We start from the raw sequence: 22,655 nt of genomic DNA, 5'->3' as shown, positions 1-22,655 counted from the left end.
AATGGAGTACTCAAGGATAGAATGTGACCCACCCTATTCCCTTATTAGAGAGCAAGGAATATTATTACAAACTGTTTCATATGCTTAGGTAGAATGTTTTTGTATTGCCTTGCATAAGCTCCCTTTGTTTCTCCTCTGTAAAAGGGCATTGACAAGTCAGAATCCTCTTAATCCAGCACTTTAGGATCCCAGCATTTGTGCAGTTATGTCTTGTTTTATACAAAGGAAAATAAATGACGACAAATGAATTACAAGGTTGTAAATCAATTGAGTGCTTCTACTGAGATCCGTCTCGGGGAGACTGCAGAACAGCAATGTTAACAGAATGTGGATGAAAATATGGAACATTTGCTACTGATAATTCATATTTTCCATCATCAGTCTAAGAAATGTTTGGAGTTTAGTGCTGTGTCAGCATAATTATTTGATGTTTGTATTTGAAAGACATTATCATAAGGGTGGTGTTATTCATATGGAGACTAAATGAAATTTGGATGCTCCTGGAGCACTAAAACAGTGCAAAACCTGACCAGACTTACTTTCACTTTTCTCCCTGAAAGTCTTGTAACTTCCCAGGGTCAAGAGTTGGACTCGATGATTCTTGTGGGTGCCTTCTAACTCAAGATATTCTGTGATTCTAAGAGGCATCATCAGCTGAGAGGAAATGCAAGTGCAAAGATGGGTCCCTTTGTCCTTTCAAAACAGTCTCTTCCTGATGAGCCCATGGGCCATGATTTGGCGCGTGAAACAAACTTGGGGTCTCAGTTTGTCTCTGGTGCCTTTGAACCAGAGACTGCACAGCTCTCTGTGAGGAAAGCCAGACCCAGGGCTGTGCAAACCCTCTGTCCAATCTCCCATCACCTTGGCATTTCAGCTCTGTGTAAAGGTGGACAGCTTTCACAGGAGAAATGAATTTTTTGGCTCTAAGACCTTACCTCATGTAGGAAACAAACTTCACACCATCCCACTGCAGTTACTGTGCCCACTGGGATGCTGCCCTAAGCAGAGGAACCAGTTTCACTTTGTCAGCATCTGTGCTTTCTGCAACTGGCCTTCCAGCTTGGAGAGGCATAGAGAGAAAGGAAGGTGTGAGACAGCTCAGCAGGGTCAAGCACATGGAGGAACACTGACCACACAGGTGCAAAGTGGCAGAAGTTGAGATTCTGGGATATAACTACAGTGCCAGTATAAGCCACTTAGTGATACAGCAGAGAAAGCAGTTTTGTCAACCTGTAGTCCTGTGATGGCTTTTACTAAATGCCAAAGTCCACTATTGGCACAGGAGATGCACTGCCCAAGAGCACCATATGTGCATTTGAAATTATTGCTGTACTCCAGCAGTTCTTCCTATCTAGTTATAATAAATACTTGCAGCCTGAACTTCACTTTACCTTCTTCTTTTCTTTTTTTTTTTTTTTTTTTCTTCTGGAAATATGATAATAATGCTCTATTCTTCACTGTGGCCTGCCTGAGACAAGTATTTTAAAGTCAATGATTTCAGAGGGCAAAGTCAGATAAGCTAACCAATGTTATACTAATTCCAGTTATACAAAAGCATATACAGGTTTGGGATATGAGAATAGACTGTTGACTTCAGAGAGACTTGGGTGCCCCACTGAAATTGAGGCTGTAAAATAGAATATATTGTTAACATGACTTTAGTTTGGATTCAGAGTAAATTCCCTTTTGTTCTGTCATTGTTATAAATTTCATTCAGTAAAATCAGTCATGCAGCTATCGGTGGGTGAAGAAGAAAATTGTATTTAAAAATGGAGGATTAAATAAGAAAAGAAAAAGTTACACAGAGGCGGTGTAATAATAAAATAATAATAAAAAGCTCTGGAAATAAATAACAGCCAACCAGAAATGGAATTTTAAAACATAATTGGAATTAAAAGAAATAAACAGGTTTTGCCCTTATCTAATCTATCACTTGAACAGTAATGTGGTCTTTGAATTAAAACATGTAGTTGGATGAGAACAAATCCATCCTTACTGTGACTCCATTAACACCAAGTGTTACACTATGTGGGCTTTGACAGGAATATGCATGACTACGAGAGGCAGGAATATGAATTCAGTAATGGGCTAAATCCTGTCAATGACTCCTTTTCATTAACTGGAGCTGGGTCTAGGCACCAGCAATTGTAGACCCTAAAGAAACCTGGAATAAATTGTTGGCATTACTCCTGTGGAGACCTGAGGAACTGCAAAGTGATTAAGTAATACATTGCACGGAAAATCAGTGGCAAAGTCATGAACTGATCCTAGCTCAGGTACCTGTCATCTGCCTTCTTAAACACGGGAAAACCTGCGTGCTTTGGGTACCCAGAGCGGTTTTTTCCAGCCTCTGTTTGCCTTAGCTGTTTAGGTTGCTAATCCAACAGTGCTGAGACTGTCCTTCGCCGCGTGTTTGTACAGTGAGTGACACAAACCACCCCATCTTGAAGGGTGCTCTGTGGCTGCAGTGCAAATAATGCTAATAATATTAATAATGCTACCAATAATGGTCTGAAAAGTGACGGACGGTGTAAATATTTGCTTTATGAGCAGGGACAGTGTATGTTACAGATGGAGATAAGCATTTTGTCAGGCAAAGCTAGTGTTTGAGTTGGGATTTTCAGAGCCTGGAAAGGTTCTGTCCCTGCAGTGCCAGGGCATGACAAACCACACACAGATTGTAAATACCCAGGGCATTCACTGAATGCTGCTAGCCCTGAATCTCTACCTCCCTGTCCAATAGCAGGTCTACCACAAATTCCCTCTGGGGTTTGGTCAATCACCTTTTGGGTCTCAGTTTCCCTGACTATACGGCAGAAACAACCACATTTACCTGAAGCAGTTGAAAAAACAAACAAACAAAAAACAAACCCCAAACCGAACCAAACAAAAAAAAACCAAGAAAAAATTGAGAATTAATTTGAGCCAGCTGTTTTGCAAATGACTGCTTGGATGTGGTTCTGTTAAGTACAAAATTTTATTAACAGGTAGAAAAAAAGAACTTTTAATTTACCATCGAAGTAGACCAATTTCTTTAAATCGCATTCAATTACTTCTTGATGGGTAAAGCTCCTTTTTCCATCCCCATTTCTGGATCCTCATCCTTCCGATATCAAAATCCACTCTAATCCTTCCACTGTGGAGCTTTAAAAATAAGCTGGGGAGCCATAAAAACTATCCCTCTCCCCAGATTCTATAGGCAGCCTAATAGAAAACAATTAGCTCGAACAATAAAAAGACCAAATAACATTTGAGACATAAATATTTTCATCAGAGATGCACCTCATCATTGTAAAGTCTTGTGCAAGTCAGCAGACCTGAGGGTTTGTGGCACTTATTTTGCACTCCCTTTACACCATCAAAGACCTGAGAGCGTCTTGAGACACAAACTTTTTTGTAGGCTAAGCCGGGAGCAGAAACAGGAGAGGTTTAGTGACTACCCTCTGTTGTTCCACTGTACCCTAGTTTCCATGATACACTCTTAATAAAACAAAAGGGAACCTTCCGATAAAAATATCTCCCCATTTTATAATGTAAAATACAAGCAATTTTATCAGCATTAACGCTGATTGGCTTCCATTAGCCTCTTGCCTTCTAATAAAATTTATGATACCTTTCAGAAGCACAATTTGATAGAAAGTGAAGTGATTACACCCTGCTTAGATATCTCTCCAGCATCTATTCCAACAATAATGCGGTAATTTTATGCATGAAATAGCACAATTGGCATAAATAGTTATAATACTGAGTGCTGTCTAAGGAACCTGGCTGCTGGAAAATTAGAAAGAGCTTCACACTTTTGAAACAGGTAATTAGGATTTCTCTCCATGCTCATAGGAGGCAGACTGGAGTTTCGTTTTATATTTCATGTTTCATTAAAATATATGTGTTAAAAATAAATGTTGAATTTAAAGCTGCAGAGATTATGAAAATTAAAGGTACAGCACTGCTGTAGAAGGTAGAGTAAAATAGGGCATTTTAACTTCTAATTTTGACTCTGCCAAGAGTTTTAACACTTTCTGACAGGTAAATCAGCCTTCCACTGTTTTCAAAGTGTTTAGTTCAGCAGTAGCTGCATATGGCTGTGGTCAGCAAGATGGAGTTTTACTGATGTAGAGTTATGTCCCTAAAACTAGACATAAGTTTAATATTTACCTGCTCAGAAAAGTGGATGCTTAATGATATAGGAAGCTCTTGCAAATTAGTGGTTCCAGGGTGCTTCTCCCTGACCTACCTCCTATTTATCATTTTGTTGATCAAAGACTGTCTGAAATGTGCTTCACTTCTCATCCTAACCATCAGGGTCTCCCCTTTATTTTTTTTTTTGTAAACTCCATGATTTCCATATCTTTGAACATAGTTAGGGTCAACACCTTCAACTAGATGGATTTGCGAAGAAACTCTGGTTTAAAATGGTCGGTAGGACAATTTCAGGCAAACAAAATAATCTGTGAATTTGGCAAACATCAGCTAGCTGCTTCAAGCTCTCCTGAAAGAGACAGAAGAGTTTCCCTGAACCACAACAATCTACGTTTTTATCTTAAAATGCTGAAATGCACTGTTCTGTTTCAAAATAACAATTCATGCTGAAATGTGGCTTCATTATCACTTTTCAAAGAAGACAAGCATGTAAATGTGCAACAAGAACCCATGCAGCCATACAACAAAAAAACAAAAAAAAAAAATCTCAGAAAACTGAATCTCCAGTCAATCCCCAAACGCATTCAGAATGAAGACAACAGTGAATGTTTTGGTTAACCAAAACAAACCAAATTATGTATGAAACGTGTACTTTGACTCAGAATCAGAGGAACATAGAATCACAGAGTAGTTTGGGTTAGAAGGGACCTTAAAGCTCATCTCATTCCAACCCCTCTGCCACGGACAGGGACATGTTCCACTTGACCAAGCCCCATGCAGCCTGGCCTTGAACATTTCCCAATGCCTTTTTATTTTCTCATCCTGTCTCTATAATTTGGATATTCCGGTGACTCTATCTTTGAAACTTTTTTCTGGATGCTACCTGATTGTCTTAGGGAAACCTGGATAGCGACAATCCCCCTGAAAAATAAGCAAGTTGGGAATGATTGTGGCTCAAACATCACTTAGACCTGTAAAATCAAGGCTTATTCATCATGGTTCAGAGCTCCCCTTTTTGCAAGGGTGCAAGCTGCATTTCAATAGACTGATTGTGAGGAAATGTTTCTTTAGTTGTGATTTTTTTTTTCTTTGTAGCGAAGGATGGCTTTTATTCAGGAAAATTTCAGTGAGGTAGGAAAATAACACGTATTGTAATAGACAGGGAGAAAATACTTCCTAAAGAAACCATCAGCAAGAGGGAAATTTTATTATAATTCTCTTGTCTGCATTCAAAATCTGAAAAATCTGACTAAAATTAAGTACCCATTGTACAAAGAAAAAAAATCAATGCGTTTAAATCAATGATAAAACTGTCCCAGTTCTACTGAAGAGGGAATAGCTTTTCTGCTAGCAGCTACAATCAAGAAGATACTTACCTAAACTGTTCCTGGTCAGTAGAAACTAAAAGAAATTTATTGCAATAATATTAAACTTGATGAAAAGGGGAATTTGTCTGTGTGTTTCTATGCCCATACTTGACTGTGGTCTGGTAAATAAATTATAGTTTAAGAACCTCCTGACTTTGAAAATGAGAGCAACATTTCATAATGTTCAAGCGAAATCCAACAAAGTAATCTTGTTTACAGTGCCTTAGATTTCAAAAATTTGATAGTTATTGTTCTCTTACCCTCTGTAGGAATCCATAGGAAAGCAGGGAAGTTAAGACCTCAATGCTTATATGAACAGAAACAAACAAATGAACCACCTCTCATAAAATACCTGACTTCTAATAATAGGAATATTCAGCTATTCTTCTCAGTATAGAGCAGAAATACTAATAAGGGTCAAAAATTGTTCTCATTAGTTAATTAATGAAAAGTGCTTTATTGTTTTTCAAGTTGTGTTTTCTCCAAATTTCTGTAATTTTTTTGTCTAGATATTACATTTTGTTGTTTGCTTTTTTTCATTTTGTTTGGTTTGTTGGTTGTTTTTTTTCTGGTGTTTGTTTTGAGTTTGGTTGTTTAGTTTTTTGTTTTATTTTGTTTTGTTGGTGTTTTTTTTTTTTTGTGTATGTGTGTGTTTTTGTGTGTTTGCTTTTTTCTTTTAAACTTCTCTCCCCATCACATATGCCTCGGCACCGATTTCTTCACTTCATGGTTGTAGCGAACAGCTTGAAAAGCTGGAGCCTGGCACAGAGCACATCTGTGCCTCAGTCTCTGCAGCTCATCTTGGAGGGAGGCAAGGGTTTCTCTAGGCATTGCAGGTTGTACTCCAAACACTCACACTCTGTCCTGCTTGGGACACAGCCAACTTCCACTTAATGCACAGCACCTTTTGGTAATGTGCCACCGAGAGAGACACTCCAGAGAATACACGAGAGCGATCTGAATTATTCCTGGGGAATAAATTATTCAGGAGAGTTAGCCGTTGTTCCAAACCTGTTCCTGATTACTATGAATATGATAGTTATGCGTAAGTATTTACCAAATAGTTTATACAAACAAATCACAGCCTGTGGATAGTTCGTGAATTATTCACTTCAGCTGCTCGTTCTCTGTTATTCTGTAAACTGTGCTGTGTCCCTGAAATCATATGTTCCCTGATTGGATGGCTGAAAAAAATTGCATCTCACTGCTCTCCCAGTGGATAACTGAACTCTTTGGAAGAGGGGAATTACATATAACAAGCAGCAAACAGCAAGTCTGAGGTGCAGTGGCACGCATATTTTGGGTGACAAAGTGGACTTAAAAGTTTTCTTCCCTCATGAACTCCTGACTCTATCTTTATCCTTCTTTAGTCACTAAAATTTACTATATTTTAAACTAATTTTGTAGCTATGCAATTCCAAATTGGGTGTTCATATTAATTGCACCTGTCCCTAGAAGGCTTCAACAGTAGCAGTTTGGGGCTAATGCTATAAATTCTGGTTTTGAGCACAGGAAACTGAGGCAGCTGTAACCTTGTAGCCCTGAAATACGGTATTGCCACAGCTATCGTTATTATTGCTGTTGTTATTGTTGTTAGCGAAACTTTTAATGCATGGAAGTATTCTTTGTCTGAGCGCAATTAGGTTTAGACTAGACCCATTTTCAGCTCTATCAGGGGTCATGGCTCAACACGAAAAGCAGAAATATCCAACCATGTGTACTAGGCAAAGGAGACTAGGACCATCCTTTTTATTGTCTTTCATCAACTTAAACTGTTATGAAAAGCATCTTTCAGGCATTGATACATTATGCCAAATGTTGGTTGTGAAAGTATGTTATTCTCAGAATAATTTCTATGAGCAAACAGTAAATATGTCTTAAGTATAAATACAAGAGTTTATCATTAGTATAATAAAATTTTAGTTACTTAATCACTATCAGTCCTCATCTAACTAGTGTGGAAAAAGAAAGAATACTTCCATGCAGGAAAATTTTCAGCACTAATAATTCTCTGGTTGAGTCTGTCATACACATACCTCCTGAGTTTCTAACCCTTTTCCAGGGTTATACACACCCTTCCCCTTCTCTGCTGGGTCCCAAGGTCAGGGGTTTCATCCTTATGGATTGGGTGAAGGATGAACCCCCCACCTTGTGGGGGTTAGGCTGAATCACCAGCAACTGCAGCCTTTGCCAGAAGGAACGTGATGGTGATGGTAGATTCTTCTTCTTGACCTAAAGATCCACTTGTGGTCATTCTTAACGTGTTTCCTAACACAATTTTACACCTTGTTCTTGCTTCATGGGTCTGCAACTCCACAACCAGATGTACTAGATTCAGCTGCAGGTCTGTACTTTTTTTTAACTGACCATGGGTCAGTTGTTTATAGCCATGCAGTCTCCAGTGCCAGCCTGTGACCCACCTCATATCACTCCATGCCTCCACACCCCTGCATCACATCTCATGTCCCCGCTTCTCAAGGCCTCTCTTGTCTTACCAGGGCAGCATTTCTCTATACTACATTGAGTTAGAGTTATAAAACCATGGTGGTAGCATACAAAGATAAACAGAAATAAAACGAATTAGCCATAACCATCTGGTCATTAGAAAAATTGCAGTTGCAGCTAAACCAAGTAAAACAAAGCTGCAGGCGGGTCAAGAAAAGTTCAAACAGAATAAAGACAGATCTGAGGCCTTGGAAACTTAATTTAAAACTGTCAGCCTGCTACTAGCACTGGCAATATGGTGTTAACAGAGCTGTGGGGTTACAAGTAAATTCTACCAGCTGGGAAAGGCCAAGACAATCTTGCACTGCTAGTGGGGTTTTTTTGGGGGGGAGGAAGTTTTGCTTTTGGTGGAGGTTGTTGATATTGTTCATTTATTTTTTTTTTTCTTTTGCTGTTGGAGAAAGGTCTCTACATGAACCTTGCTCCAGAAATGCTTGTAATTCATAAAGTGCCTGACTAATTTTTGGGTACAAGCACTTCTGGTTCTTTAGCAGATACTTTCTTCTTAAAAGACGTGTTGGAACAGAAAAAGGTGATATGACAAAAAATGATTTCCTCCTTTACCTAAACAAGGTACAAAGCCGCAAAGCCCAGAAAGCCAAGAGGAAATAAGAATAGGATGCCTTGTCCCAAAGAACAGGGCACTCAGCAGCATATGACAATACTCTCTTATCTGTGTGGCTTCAAATTACCAGAGGGGAAAGAAACTCATCCTGGGCACATGAAAACATAATTTGTTAGATATTGTCTCAATTGTTAGATAAACAATTATCTAACAATTGTCTTATTGTTAGATAAAGTCTTCTGTAAACCAATGTGAACAGAAGACCAGTGATTGTCATAGCTACATGAATGAAAGAATAGCCCCCCTAAACAAATACAAACTCCATGACTGCTTCTTATGGAGGACTAGTCACAAAAAAGTCTCTCCGAGCATAATAGGAGTAAGATCATTAGAGGGACCAAGAGCAGAGCTGACAGAACATCATTTCCTTCCTCAGACTTCCCTATTTAATTTTGAACTCTGGATCTAAGCAAATAGAAAACTGTAAAACATGACAAGGAAAATTTAGTCCCTGAAAAAGCACAGTGTATCCTCTGGAGACCTGGGGTGTGGCTCATTGCTGTAGAGAGGAATTTCTTTCCTGGTCAACACTCTGCCCTTTGGTTTTCACAGCTGCACCCATTTCGAGGGGCTCTGCTTAGAGATAAGGGGGAGCATTTGAATTCTGCAGCCCATTCCTGAACTCCCACCCAGCTTGGCTCTGACCCCTAAAGTTGTGCAAAGAAAGGGTGCAGCCTCACATCCAGCTTCATCTTGCATTCATGCTGCCTCCTTTTGCCATCCGAGTGGCACATGCCTCTTCCTCCAGCAGCTGGTGGGCTCATCTGGCTCAATGCACAGACTGACTCTCTCTTTTGTTTTCCTCTTGCTGCCCCCTAATAACTCTGCCAGCCTTTTCTTCGTGCTGGCGATACGGATGTCTTAGAAATGCCCATCAGCACATAAATTAAGCAAACACTGGGGGTGTCCTAAAGAGCTTTGCAAAGTAATGTCTGAGATGCCAGCGGGGTTGTGTCTGAGTTAGGCACAGTTTATTACACACTCAACAATAGAGCTTAGACACAGCTCTGGGTGAGGAGCAGGGACCCGAGCAGGTTGTCGGCCATCTGAATTTTACTTGCTGAGTTATTTCCCCAGATAGAGTCTTCAGTCACAGCCTGGCAGCTGCCTCAAGCACTGCCAGAAAAGTCGCACCACTTTATTAGCATAACTAATGCCACTGAAGAGGATCTGCAGATATGGAAATCATTCAGCTTCGTATGAAATTTCAACATGTCATCATTTAGCCTGTCCAGCCAGCATCACTTATGAGAGCAGCTACCTGGAGAGGCTGTCCTGTCATGTCTAGAAAGGGCAGGAAAAGTGAACTTTCACATCACCTCTTCTCTCTTTCTGTCTGCAGTTCATGACATCTAAAGTTAAAAGGACGAAGGAAAATCACATTTCTGGTGCTGTTTTTAGGACTAAAAGCAAACAAAACAAAAAATCAGTACTTGGATGAATGGAACAGAGAGATGACTAATAAACTGCTTCAAAGAGGTGAGAGAAAGGTGTGAGGGGACTTCTACCTTAAAAATAAGAGGAAAAAAAAGGTTCTCCTCAACTGGATTTTCAAACTGCATTAATTTTTCTGTATAAATTGTATTGTAACAGAACATCAGCACTTCCCATTCCTTACCCAGTCAGTGGAACACCGAATCCACTGTGTTCGTCAGCAACAGCAGCCAAAGCCAGCTGCTTCCAGAGAAAGTTTAAAACTCTCTGTATGTTCCTAATTGTGACAGATTGGGGTGCACCTGACCCTAGGTACTGATCAGTTTATGCCCTGAAGCATGAGAATACACAGCTCTTGTAATTTTTACCCCAGTTAGCAAAACCGCAGATTTTTTTTTTTTTTTTCATTTAAAAATGTGCTGAGCTTCCCTCATTCAGCCTGTTATGTCCTTTATACTCATGCCTTGGGCAGGTCATATCTGCATTTCTGAAGGGACATTGAGTACAGGGAGACAAGAGAGGGAGAAAGAGGAAAAAATGGACATATCAGTGGACGGATCCTGGGCTTGCAATAAGCCACTGTTCCAAAGCTCTACTTGTAATAAGCACATCCATTTTTTCCCAGTAGCAGGACGGGGCTGAAATAGACAAGTATGCCATCAGAAAATCCCAAGCACATAACGATGAGACTGATGAGATATTAGGTTTCAATGACAGCATTTGTGTTAAGGAAAATTATTTGATACTAGAAGTGCTTGGGGTTCATGTTTCTCTGCAAATATATGTGACCATATGGGTATTACATGTCCTTGGGCCGCTCACTGGTTGTGGTCTGTCATTCTTGGTATATGGACCATTTATATATATGTCTGTAAAGGTACACACACATGCACTGGAAGAGGGCTGAGGAATCTCTCATATGCATATGCTAATGTGCTGTTTTCAACTTCATTTGCATCAGTCTGTGGGACTAATTGCCAGGTGATAGCTGGGGGGTCAGAAGGATTTGCTGGGGGGGAGTTATTTGGGGGAAAGGAAAAGTCTATGGTAGTTGTAAACGGTTGGGTCTAAAGAGATCTTAGGAATAAAGCAATATTTGTCCTTCCCAGGCTGAACTTCCTAGTGCTGGGTAGTATAAAAGATGGGGTTAACTGGACCAAAATTCTGATCTGCTACGGCAATTTCTATTTTCTACGTTGCAGAGTCCTTTCAGCTGCCACAATGACACTTTCCCCCATTCCCTCTCTGCAGCTACTATTTATAATAATGTGTTTGCAAACTGTGAGAGACCATCAGTGAGTGCTAGCACAGACCATTCCCATTCGTTCCCATTAATGTCGTTGCCTCTGTTAAAAGATGAGCCCTTTTGCAAACTGCTGCTTTGAGTTCCTGCTTGTGGCTTCCAGTATTGGGTTGGGAATGCTCTGGAATACAGAAACCACTGATTTTCCTAATGGAAGAGTTTTAAGTAAGACTCAGAAGAACATAATTAAAAATATGAATTTGTGCTATCAGGTTCTCTTCCCGTTCAGGATTATCTTTCATACAAGTGAATTTATCCCACAACCCCCAATCTTCTAAGTATTTTACAATGATGGTTGTGCTACGTCTCCTGAGACACTGCTGTTCATCCTTCTTGTTAGAATTACACTTTCTTTTTTTTTGAGGTTTCAGGTCAAGATTTTAAAAATTATATGTTTTAAATTTCTGAACTCCAAAATATCCATTTACTTCTAGTAAAGTTAATGAGAGATGCTCCAGAACTTCAAAGATCTGATGCTAAACATGATTAGAAAAAGCAAAAGCCTGTTTGGAAATATTAACCTTTTCCTGAAATGTTATTTTTATTTACATATTGTAAGCAAACGATCTCAGATAAGCTAGATTAATCCAAGCTTATGAAATATTGAAGCCACAAAGGGAAACATGGTATAATAGCAACCAATTCCAAGAAATAATTAATACCACCAGAAGAGTCAGCCTGACCAGAAGGAACAAGACAAAGTGGATTTAGAAAAACCCCAAACACTGGAAATATAATAGGTAGAAAAAACTGCAGTAAGAGAGAAGTAGGAAAATTATATGTGGAATATTGCAATTCTTATTTATAAGAGATCTCTGACTAAGGAGAAAAGGAAAAACATGTATGCACCTTGTCTGATTTCCTTCCCCTCAATTGCAGGACTGAGGTGGGAGGTGACAGTGGGTGCCTGAGGGGCTGGGATGGAGGTGGAGGAGAATCCTGTGCCACATGCAGGGCACACTGACCTCTCCCCACCTGGGACAAGGGTGTGGAGGAAATTGGGGACACAGCAAGGACTTAGTCACATCCTTCTCTTTGCTTCGCTTCTGGAACAATCCTACCCTCAGCTGAGAGGCTGATTTAACTGCATCCTCTTGTTAGCTCCGGAGGGATCCTGCTGCTTCTCTGCAGACTGTCAGTCATGAAGTGCTTTGGACACTTATTGGCAGCTAAATCAAGAACTTGTTTCACCCATACCTCTGCTCAGCTAGAGGAATGCAGAGACTGCCCGAGGGCTGCATTTCAAAAGGTAAATTCAAATGTGATGCAGTCCCATTACAGGTTCCCTGTGCAAACTGAAGCTGGGGAGAGTTGAAAGCCATCACTTGGTGGGGGCGAGGCAATATGGATTCGGTGTCACGAGAGAAGCCTCACGGCTTGGTCATCACATCCTTTCACGGAAAATATCCAAAGGCAAGTGCAGAACATCAGGTGACTGATTATATTTCTGGTTCTGCTGCTCGTGCAGTATTGTGACTTTGGTCAAGGCAGCTCAAACTCAGTGTCTTGCGGTGCCTATCTGGAAATTAGTTAAAAAAAAACCCCAAACAAAAACAGTTGGAAACCTATGTCAGTGAAATATCCTTCATAAGGACAAAGATCATTTATTGTCGTTATGATTATAATACTAAATTGAAACATTCCATGGAAGATAGGTGCATAATTGATAGCTGTGACCTTCACAGCAAACTACAGACACGTCCCAAGCTAAGCAACTGGTCTATAGTTATTGATGATATGTTATTGAATTATTTATCACAACCTGAATGAAGGAAATTTTATTTGCTGTTGAAAACTACAGTAATACAGAAACAATGGAAATTCTTAGAGGAGAACTGCTAGGTTTCATACAGGGAGAGGATGTTGAAGCAATATGCATTGTATATAATTTCAGATGTGGGGGGAGGCTACCAATTAGGCAAATTATTAAGCCTAGTAATGTAAAAAGAGAATGAGAGGGATAGAAGAGAAAATAGGTGCATTAGCAAACCCTTACAACAGATGGCAAAGTGTCCTCAGATCCTCTAGTGGTAAAAAAATCCTATATATATATATACACTTTCAAAGAATATTTTATATGATTATATCACCTAGAATGCATTGACTCTGAGGACTCAGAAGCTATCTAGGAGACATTCAACTAAATTATTTAACACAGGATGACAGGAAAGAATTAAAGAAAGAAATTTTCCTATCTAGAAGTTAAAGCAACAATCCACTCTGTATCCACCGTTAAAGCTCAGGGTCCAGATGGTTGCCCAATAGAATTTTTAGCAAACATTTGGAGAGATAATAAGGCCTGTAACAGTAGATAATTACTCACTTCTATATGGCTCAGTGCCCCCCTCATCTACATTTGTTTCTGTAGCAGGTTTTTTGCCAAAAAAAAAAAGAAAAAAAAAAAAAAGAAACAGACCCTCAGGTTTTTGGTGTGGTTTTTTTTTTTTTTCTGTTGCTGTTGTTCTTTCTCCTTCCCTGTAATTTGTAATGTCGTCTCTACTTTTTCAATGTAGATGTCAAAATCCAAGTGTCTGCCATCTTGCTGTATGTGGGTCAATCTTGACAGCTCTCAGAAGGGTTAGCCTGCTTCAAATACAGTGAAATTTGGTACTCTTGTTAGTAAAAATAAGTTAAAATGAAATATGAAGCATGACTTCATATTTATTTTTTGTTTGTTTTAATTCATTCTATGGGAATAAAAAAAAAAAAGAAGTGTACCACAGAGCAAGAGAGTCTGGTATTATAATTCTCTACAGTAAACAGTAGCAACACTACTGTGCTTTAGACATATATTTTGCAATATGGTCACACTTCAACAGAAATTGAAAGGTAAGGGCTAGACCAAAAGGTTCAGATCAGAAATTGTCTCTGTTCCTTCCAGCAGTTAATGGGGAACAAGGAAGTTGAAGTCAGTTGTTTTAAATACTTAAGTGTAAAATCCCCTGCAGGCTTATCAGAGTCTCTATGTGTTTGCAGCTAAAATTTATTCCTTAGTCTGGGAAAGCACTAATGTGAAATATAAGTGCTGTGAACCAAAAACAGTGTTACCATCAGCAAACTGAAGTGTAAAAGAGACACTGTTATACTAAGGCAGTGGAGCCGTGACAGTGTCCTAGATCTTACTGTTTATTTTGATGTTTTTTATTTCAAAACCAAATGTGCATGTATAAAGTGTGAAGACACTGATGTCTTTGAGAGGGTGATGAGAAAGAAAGTAAATAATTGGGTGATGCTGCTTTTCTCTTTTTTTTTTTTTTTTTTTTTTCCTTAATTGTACACTGTTCATCTGAAGAGCCAATAGGTAACCAACTTTAGTTTTAACGTGTTTCAGGTAACAAACTTCAGGTGGGTGAACAGATTGGAGATCTGCTTTCCTTGAGCTTAGATTGAACTGAGCCCCAGGCTCAGACTCTCGGCTGGTGTAAACTGGCACTGTTTCAATTAAACCAATGGTGTGGCACCAATTTGCAGCAGCTGATGGCCTGACCCCTTCATTCTCTCACCCTCTCAGCTGCTAAGGAGCGAGAAGGCCATTAGTCCAGTTGTTAGTGAATCATCTGGACAAGACAGTTGGAAGGGGATATTGCATAAATAGATAAAACAAGAACTAGTAAAACTTGGGGGAAGGGAAAGATATCAGATCCCCCCTCAAAAAAAGAAAAAAAAAGAAAAAAATGATAGAACATTGTTGAATATGCTTATACTCTTCAAAAGGACAATAATAAAATTTAGGAAAAAAAAGAAAATAATTAAAGTCACAATATTTTGAAGACTGAAATGCTGGTAGGTTAATAAGTGATAGAGAAGACTTTTATCTATTGTTTCAGGTATAGTGAGGATCAACTCAGCAGTCAAAACTGTTTTTGTATATTTTAGTTTGATACACAAAATTGCAATAGAATCTCCATGCCATTTTTCCCTGGGTCTTTTCTTCCTGGGCTGGATGTGAAGTGAAGACTTATGCTGAGGACAGTTCCACCTCCTACTCCACAAGGCCAGATTCTGGTTGTCTTGCTCTTTTACATCTAGCCTAGCAAATTTATGTGACATCTGTTCTATAGAAATCTACTCAGGACCTCAGTACCCATGTTGTAAGTCTGATTGACTCTTTCTCTAGATCATGTCTACAACATGGCTTTTCACATCCATCCACACAAGAAAACTCTCACCTGTCCTCTCAGCATCTTGTATCTCAATTCCTGTAACATCCTTTTTATCTGGATGTCAATAGTGCAGACAACTTTTTCAGCCTGGGATTGTCTCTCTTTTTTCTTATCTCTTCACCCTCTCCCTGTTGTCTCTCACTTCAAGTGCAAAAGGCAGTCATAGCTCAGGATTTCATCCATACATAATTTCTCACTTGCTGTCAAGAGGTTAATTTTGACCTGCAGTTGGCACATGTTGTATGACCTGCATCATCAGCTTGTGAAATTTCCAATCATTTTGTGCTTTCCACTGTACTTATCCACATGGGATTTCATTGGCCTTTCTTATAAAGAAAAGCCATAACATCTCTGCAGTCTCCTTCAAATTCCTTCTTAAAGCTCTTACTTAATGTAACACCTTTACAGAAAACCTGTCAATACATTAGCAACAGCAATAACCAATAGTGTTCTGTTGTTCTCTGTATTCCTAAAGGGTTCTACAAGTTTTACCTTTCTCTTGCCCATTATTTTGGGAGGAGGGATCATTTTTATGTTCCATGCATGTAAAGTACCTACCACAATAACGTGTTTCTGTAATTGAGGTACCCAAGTCTCTCAGTAAAAGAAGAAATAATGAACATCTGAGAACTGTTGAGCTTGTTCAAATCAGGCCTTTGTTTTCTGTCAATATTGGGATAAACTTGATACAGCTTGATTTGATGTTCAGAGATATGAACAGAGTGTCTGATCAAGGAAAGCATAAGACATTCCTAAAGGAATAGAGGTGAAGCTGACTGAGGTGCTGCATGACTGAAGTTGTTGCTTGGACACCTTTGATTAGTGTGTAAACTGAGGGAAGCAGTGATCTTCCTTAAAGTTTCCATCCTCAGACTAGAGATAATCAGGGCAGATCCACCTGGGGGATATAGCTATAAATAATCAGTTCATTCACCATTTTCTTGTTCTTACTGGAAATCAGAGCATCACAAATCACAACATAGAAAATATATTTTACTGCACTGACTACAGCACTGGAAATTTTTGTCATAATAAGGAATGTGAAGAATTATAATTGTTAACTAAATTCTGCATCTAGATCAAGCCAAATTCAGTCTATATATAAAGAAGAAGAGGGTTCATTACCCTGTGTAGGAATTTCACTAACTTAGACTCACAGTTAAGCCATGAATGATGCAGGAAAGTGATGAGGTTATTCTTATCTGACTGACTGCTGAGTCAAACCCCAGCACAGTGCTAGATAGCACTCTGACATGGGAATTAAAATCTTTGGGATTAGACAAAGCTTTGAGCTCTTGGTTTCAGACAGTTAATAGCTCTTTTCTCACAAGAATTTGAAACATCAGCCCTTTTAATTTGACCACTTCAGGAAATATTCTTTCTGAGATGTGGTGCAGGTGACATCACTGTAGGCAATGTTTTGGTTGCATACAGGCTTTGTACTGCTCCTCATACTGCACCATAATTACTCTTCCCCATCGAGTCTTTCAGCAGCATCAACTTTTAGGGACTACCTGTTAGTGGTTCTCCCTTCATGAAGGAGATGATTTATCCAGTTTCCCAGGACACACTTTCAGTAGGTTCACAGCAGAATGTACAAGTTCAACTGGGCACAAAGGTGAGTCTGCTTCTCCAAGGAAAGACTGGACTCTGGATCCAGCTATTCATTTTGAGAACAGGGTGTGTCCTGCCTTCCAGTTCTCAAATCACAAAACTGGGAACTTTTGTGTTTTCAGGGTGGCAGGGGGACAAAAAGAAAAAGGGATCCTAGTGGGATTACATGTATCTTCTGACCCACATCAAGAACATGTTTCTGACCCCATCTGGTTTGACAGGTACGTAACCCAAAAGAGAACAGATACCTCTTTTTATTCCTTAAAAAATAACAAACAAACAACACACTTGGTCAGCCAAAGGTGAACCCTCAAAGGTGACAGCCCAGTGACAACAAGTGTCCTTATGAAATGATGGAGTGTTTGTGTTACCTCCAAAGATATTGCCTTGTTACTACTCTCTCATCTATGTCAGAGTTAGCTCTTGAGTGAGCTGCAGTTGGTGTCAGCCATAATATTATGCAGGGGTTATATATGCATATGTCCATCTATATATGTTAAAGTTATTGTTATTTCTACATTTCTACCATAATGAACAGTTACTCTTTGTGGTTTTTTCCCTTCTTCTTCCTTAACTGCAGAGATTTTTTAGCATATATGACATACAATTTGGCAAAAGTCAAAGCAGGACAGCATTGCTGAAGCAAAGTGATAGCAGTATGTGCTGAGCCTAAGGCTACAGCCAGAAAGCAGCTGTCAGTGGACAAGTAATAGATACCACTGGAAGACAGAAAGCCCATACAGTTACAAGAAGTGGCACATTTCTTGCATATAGTAACAAATAAAAATGGCCAGGAACTCTGAAGCTTACTTCCCGAACCCCCCGGCTTTCAGTTCACGGATTTCATCCAGTTCTTTTCCAAACCCTAATTGCTTCTTATTAGTAAAATCGAATTTATAACTGTCTAAGCAACATTTCTTTAGGCTACTAAGTACACCTTTAGGTTTCTACCTGAAAATGAGAAGCAGATTTGGATGGAATTTTCTTATTCAAGGTCAAATTTTGTGCCAACACCGAACTTTTTGAAGTGAGAAAGAGTTCTCACTCCTAAGTTTGTCATTAATTTTCTTAATATGTCTCATTCAGGGCTTTTAGCTGAGAGATGAAGTAAAGTAATCTGCATAACAAGATATCAATGAATTTTCATTGCATTTCTATGAGAAGTTTATGGAAACAGTGAAGGGATGGCACTTTACCCCTCCGAGCTTCACCTCCTGCTTCAGATTTTGATGTTGATCTAGCAAGTGCAAAGGTAGAAGGACTGTGAGAACACACTGGTGTTTAATGAGCAGTCTCTGCTCTGTGAGGGGTACATTAACATTTCTAATCCTGTGCAGTATCATGCCAGTTCCAAAGCCGAGTGTTCACAGAAAGGCATACAGTCAATTTAACCGGGCTAGTTATTCAGTTCAGTAAATTTCCTCCTGACCACAACTGGAGATATGCTCATGCTTTGAGGCAAGTGTCTTGTCTTGTCATTGTGGGGAAGATAGGAACAGTAAGTTTTAGAGCTAGAAGGTGTGTATTCTGGAGAGGGATGCAATGTACCAGAGGAACCCAGAGGTTGCACCTCAAACTTGGACAGAAACAGCACCTGGTCCTGACCCATTTCTATGTACCTGCAAACACCATGGCAGAAAGTGGAGCTGCTGGTATGTGGGAAGAAACATCATCCCTAGTCCGTGAGGCTTTACCCTGGACAGTGTAAATGTTTTGCTGGACTTTTGGAACATTCTTGAACTAATAAACCCTGCCAGAGATCACATCACAGAGAATCATGTTGGCTGAAAATATTCTACAAGGTGATACAATCTTCCTATGAGCCAGAACTATGTTCTTTACACCTTTTCTTATTTACTGGGTAGTCTATATGGAGAAGACTTTCAGACTGTTTAGAAAGTATGGAAAATGTCTTGAAATGGCAATATAATTTGAAGAGCAGTAATAAATGAAGCGTATTTTGTTTATAGTATTGCACAATGCTCAGCATATTTCCTAACAACTTCTGCCTTTTGTAGTTGTTTTCAAGTGGAATGTAAGTCTTCTCAATTACGAGATAATTTTATTGAGATTCAAGGTTTCCTTTACTATGAAGTCCTTTCCCCCATAAATAAGTATTTATATGTACATGTTTTTCCCCGATGATGAAGAATTTGCTGTTTGATTGCTTGAATTTCAACATTATGAGGTCAATGCCTTTGCTCTCCACTTATGAAAGCAGGTAGGAGAACACTTCCCTGTATATTACATCTAATGAGGTGAGCATGAAAAATACGCCTAGGGCTGCAGAAGGACTGTCTATTAAAGCAGTTGTCATGAAATTCCTAGTAAAGAGAAAAATGAGAACAGTTGCCTTGATCACCAGATGCAAAAAGATAACTTTTTCTTGTGAAAATGGAAAGGCATATCATTTTTCCAGGCCTTATGAACTAATGAGGAATCTTGCATAAAGTCAACAAAAAAGTTGCATGGATATTGCAGTGGGGAAAAATGGGCATGTGTTGCCTCATTGAACAAAGGTGATCACCCAGATGATATCAGCAAAGAAGGACAGTTTCCCTTTCATCTGCAGCTCAGAAGAAGACACGTACCCTGAAATATTTAATATGTGCAATCACTGTGGATGGAAATAAATGATACATCTCATCTTTCTCTCTCTTCTGCCCCTAGTCATCTAGCAACTCTCATAACTGGCATATGCTATGGCTGAATGACCTGGCTTCATTCACAACTAAATCAGTACTAAAACAGTCAGGATGATAGATAGCGGCTTATCAATAATTGAAAAGAAAGGCTTAGAGATGTCCCATTATCTGAATAATTAATGCTGCACATGGGCTTTGTAATTCCTTAATAAAACTGACTGATTGATTTGCTTAATTAATTCCTTCTTTGACAGGCTTATTGCTTTCTTTGGAGACAGGGCTGGACAAAAAGAAAAAAAAAGAAAAAAAAAAAGAAAAAAGTACTAAAACGGAGACTCAAAATTCAGAAGGAAAGGAAAGATTTAAAATCTTTCATAAACTTTAACCCTCCAGTAGAGAATAGAAGAGATGTTAGACATTTAATTCTGCCTTACATCCCAGACAGCCCCCAACCTCCTATATCTCTTGTCAACCACAAAAATGGTTTCACAAATGGCAATATCGACAACAGAAAAAACACCCAGCAGATTTTTTTGCACCTCCTTTGCATTTCCCCTCTTTTCACGTCCCTTTGAAACTGATCAAACGTTATGATAAACCATAAAGTGTCCCATGACCACACCAGCAGTAAACTTGGCTGAACCTTAAACTCTTTTGAATAAATTGATCTGAATGAAATGTTTAAAGACCACTTCAGTTTAACAGCAGTAATTGCTTTGAAAGTTAGCTGCTGCTGCCACTGCACTGCTCTGTCATAAACTAACTGCTTCCTCGAGTTGGAGGGTTTACCTTTGCAGAAAAAAAGTAACTACTGTCTCAAAATCAGCAGGCACTGTCAGTTTGTTGTCTCTACCTTTTTTACTTCTGTTTGTTGTGTTAAATTTGCTTAAACTGCTGCAGAACTAATGTTGTTATCTGGTGTGAACCTCTCCAAGCACAAGTGGGTTCCATCCTTGCAGAATCTTCTTGTCTGGGTAAAAAAATTGTGTATTTACAAGGGTCAGTGGATGTGCCAATAAGGGCAGTCACTGACACCTGGCCATAAGGGTCATATAAACAATTCCAGTATGGTGAACACACTCAGAACACGATTCATGCTTATGTGCCTGAGCAACAATTTTGACCAGACACATGTTCTTCATTGCTTAGTGGCACAGCAATGCTTGCTGTATATTTGGCTCCATGCAAAACTGGATTTATATCCAAAATCTGGAGACAAGTTGCACTAAAATATGGCTTTATGGATTAAACTAGAGATTGAACCAATTTCTATTTCTAAATACTCCTCTTTAATCTAGACAACACTAACCCAGAACCCAGTCAACACCTACTGCCAAAATGGTATTTTGCATTCAAATATCTTGCATGGAAAGTCTGTTGATTTAGAGTCGCCTTAGGGAGATTACCCCATTATCTTCCCCTTTCCTAGATAAGAAAAAAAGGCAAAGAGTGAGCTGAATCTGCTGAAAAGTGAGCAAAGTTAACAGGTTGCCTGTGCTGTGCAGACTCCAGAGGCCAGCATGCCACGCTGTGTGAAGGTGCTCTGCAGGGAAAGTGGAGATTACATCGCGCAGACATGGTTTCTGGTTTAATTTCTGTTATATGCTAATTCAGAGACCCTTACCTTATATTGAAATCTGCAGTGCAGACATTCTTGTACTTTTTAGCTGTAGAGAGATCATTATCAGGCTTTTGACAAGCAAGGGAAAAGGAATGTGTGGACAAGATGACTCAGATCAATATTCACCACTGTAACTTTGCTGGGAAAAAAAAAAAAAAGACAATCATTTGACTAATGAAATGTATTCCAAATTTTCCACGTGATAACTAAAAGCAAGGTTTCTGATTTTTTTGAAGATGATTCTGGGTTTCAGCTGGTTGTTTATTGGGTTATTTTTTTGTCAGAAAAATTTGGTAGGACAACCTCAGCCTTTTCCTTAGAACTTGATCTCTTTGAGATGAAAGAAAACAAAAGGATGAAAAATGTGAAAGTGGAGAATGTTGATCAGATTTGATGTTATAGGTTAACACAAAATTTTGCCTTAATTATTTTAAGCTTAGTGTATTCAAATAGCATTAGGTTGAATGTTGCACCTCTTTCTGAACCAAGGCACCCATTGAGAGTGAAGAAAAAAAACTGTATAGAGTGTCTGAGATGGACCTTAGTGCTGAAAAGTAGTTTTGACTCAGGCTTTCAGGTATTTGGAGTATTTCTAGTTGTGTTGGTGACAGTGCACCATTTTCTTTCACGATGTTTTCATAAAACAGTCAAAAAGTGACTTTTTTTCCTGAGGGCCAAGTCTGTATCACCTAGTGTTTACATTCAATCAGTTATTCAAATCTTGTGTATGTGCAGAATCTGAATCTCAAATGACACATCAAATTGGATGCACAGTTGAGGGAAATAATTAGTAAAAGAAATGGGTTTCTTGAGACTCATGATGAGGTTTCCAGGCTCAACATAGGGGAGATTTTTGACACAACCAAGACAACTCGTTTTCAGCAGTTCTTCAGCTACATAATCCACTATCCCTCTACTCAGCATTTCAAACCACAAAACCACTGAGACTTACAATTTCAGCATCTTTCAGAGCTGGTGTCTGACATCAGCATTACTCACTGCCTGACATGATCAAGCCAGTTATTTCCTTCTGCCTCATTTGTTCAGGATGGCAGCACCCCTAGAAAAAAAAGGATGGACTTTTTAAGCCAGACAGTTCTCCTGCATAAGGCGGAGTCTGAAAATTTAACACTCCGTTTAAATAAGATTGCTTCTCTATCCTGTTAAAAATAGTGTAACAGGAGAATTGATGCACTGTCTAAGTCACATGGTTTGAAAACAGCTACAGTGTCTTTTAT

This window comes from Myiozetetes cayanensis, unplaced genomic scaffold, assembly GCF_022539395.1.
Source record: "Myiozetetes cayanensis isolate MyiCay16 unplaced genomic scaffold, myiCay2020 scf4, whole genome shotgun sequence".
Taxonomy (NCBI): Eukaryota; Metazoa; Chordata; class Aves; order Passeriformes; family Tyrannidae; genus Myiozetetes; species Myiozetetes cayanensis.
This window is presented reverse-complemented; position numbering follows the sequence as displayed.